This window comes from Rhea americana, unplaced genomic scaffold, assembly GCF_003343005.1.
Source record: "Rhea americana isolate MKP2758 unplaced genomic scaffold, rheAme1 scaffold_122, whole genome shotgun sequence".
Lineage (NCBI taxonomy): Eukaryota > Metazoa > Chordata > Aves > Rheiformes > Rheidae > Rhea > Rhea americana.
Genome location: NW_028185284.1, coordinates 1,140,753 through 1,143,656, shown reverse-complemented (window position 1 = coordinate 1,143,656; position 2,904 = coordinate 1,140,753).

Genomic DNA, 2,904 nt, shown 5'->3' with positions numbered 1-2,904 from the left:
TGCGCCACCCTCCCCGACCAACCATCTGCAGCCTCATATCTACTCCAGTACCACTGAGCAGGATTTCGATTCACCTTCTGCAGTCCAGAATTCCTGCTCTACCGCAGCACCATGCGTACTCACAAAAAGCCAGTCTTAATCATGTGGACATGTTTAAGACCCATGCAACCATTTACGGGTTTAAAACTTTTAAAAGAAGGGGAATCTGAACTCTATTCAATTCTGCTGATGATTTACTGAAGTGCAATTGGGAATCAAAAATAACACCACTTGGAATTTTATAGCTAAGTGATAGAGCAAATTGCAAACAAACTGTAGATCAGGAATGATAAACTGTAGAGATTTTACAAAGTTTCAAGCAAAGAATAATTTAGAAAATGCAAGAAATTTTCACAAAACAGCAATATCAAATTATTTCTTGCAAGTAATGCCTACTCTAATCACAGTCACATACTATGCAAATCAATGACAAGTACAAAGACTGACTTTTGCCATCTGTTTTGAAATTGTTGGACCACTTCAAGAAAAAACACAAGCTGGCATTCTTGAGGCTAAGGCTATTAGTGAGAGGAGAAACATGAAGTGCTAGTTTGTTTTCCTGCCAAAGATAATCTTGAGCAAGTTTAAACTATTATTGTAATGTTTGAGTGTTTCTTGGATACTGTTTATTTACTATATTAAGATCTCTAATTTCAGACTAAGATCTATGCGATTTTTTTTTTTTTTTTTTAATAAGCAGCATTTCTCACTCATAATGCTAAGAGACTGAGTCCGTTTCACGAATGGCACAGAAGAGAGGTTCTTATAGACTGTCCTCAAAGTAATTATGAATGGGACAGGAAAACAAATAGGAGTTTACTAAAAATTGTGCACATACTCACAGCAATGCAATGCATAAACCCAGTAAATACAGTCCAGTCACAAACACTGACTCTTCTGATAGCACTTTTCCTCTGAATCTGACTGTTTGTTAAGGTGCAGACTGAACAGTGTCTCACTAATTCCTTGTTTTTTACATAGAGCAATGAGACTATCCTTTCCTTCTTAGAGCAGCACCTGCCTTAAATACTGTCTATGTCCTTATTGTATTAGAGAAATGGTCAGTGATAATACATTTAGACCAAAAAAAAAAAAAAAAAGAAAATAAAAAAGCGCGCACACACCCTACACTAATCCCTTCCTCCCACGACGTGTTAATCACCTGTTCTGGCCAAGATCTTTTTCTTTAAAATTCTCTTGCTTTGAATAAGGTTAGACACATGCTCAAACAGTAAATGGAAACCCTAACACAAAATGGGGTCACAATTTCAGCCCAGAAACTGTGTGTCCAGACCAGAAAAGTTTCTGAATATATGCTGTAAGACTAGTTTGGGTTCATTTCATCCTTCCATCCAAACCTCCTTTCAACCTGATTGCTCATTTTACATGCTTCTTACACCAGTCATCACAGTGCTTTTACCAATATCCAAATGGATACATATTTCTGTATTCTAATAATGCAGTAAGTGTAATGAATCACAGTGCAGTCAGTGAAAATACAGAGTACTGACTCACATCTATAAAAAACCTGTCTAAACTGGATGTGCTATGACTAGGTAATTATGCACTGAATACTGCAAGAGGGTATTACAAAGCAGTGATGAAGAGTCTGCTTGTCCATAAAGCTTGAGAAAAATACGTTAACACACTAACCAAATAGAGTGTAGTTAATCAGTTCCTTCAATGCATCACTATGTACCTGGCAGTAAACTGTGTCCCAAACAAGAAAATCTCAAATCCTTTCAGCATAAACTATGGAGTTCCTTGCTGGGCTGGCTCCTATCTTGCAGCCCTGGATATTACAAGGTTGAGGGGAGGTGGGGGGTCCTGGCACTTCACTTTGAAAGGAAAAGGAGCAGGGTACCCTAGCAGCCTACCTTTAAATTCTCTGAGTATATCTCAGATCAAAACATGGTTTACAGGAATAACAACATATCACTAACTGCTCTCACCCTCCACCCCTGAGCTAACTGTACAAGCAACCTTTCCTCAGTTCCAGTCAAACGAGCCAGCTGAAGCCTTCCAAGGAGGAAGTACATGTGCATGAGATGCAAAATGAGAGATACTTCAGTTACCGAGAAAATTATTTCCTAAACTGCGAATGTGACTAAAAAAAAAAAAAAAAAAAGGAAGAAATCCTCAGTACAAATTATATCCATCATCACTCTTCCGTTTATTTGAACATTCCCTTCCTCCAACACATTATCAAAAACATGCACTTTTATCCTAATGCCAAATAAAACATTCATGGACACGCATTTTTATGACAGCTTCTCAGAAAATAGGAAAACATTTAAAGCCAAACTTTATCAAAAAGCTTCATGAAAAGTATGTATCATCCAGGCCACAGAATTCTCAGATGCCTTCTCTCTTAATGGCCATATTATTTTCTAAAGTCAATAGTTCCAAAGGAGTTTTACCAGCTAGTTCAAGCATAATAATCACATTCTAGTAGCTATTCCAGGAATCTAAATCCCCAGACAACTCTGAAAATCTTACCCACAGAGTACCTTTAACATTCAGTATAGGCATTTACAAATACAAATACAATCCTGGAGCACTTTCAGTAGGAGTCAGCCCTCACTCATGCTCCTGAAATGCTATGATGCTTTTAACTGACATGCTACATTTCACCTATTACCATATTGCAACAGAGCTCTGTGAGCAGCTACTCTCCTTTCTTTAGAGTGATTCATTCCCTTTAATTAAATGCCCTTGAAATATTACTGCTAAGAATGTCATCAAGTGGATCCTTTGCTTGAAAATCAGATCAATAAGTGCAATAACTAGAGTAACTTTCTCAGCTCTAAGAAACACAAGAACTAAATTTGGGGTGGGTTTTCTTTCTTTTTTTTTTTTTTTTTT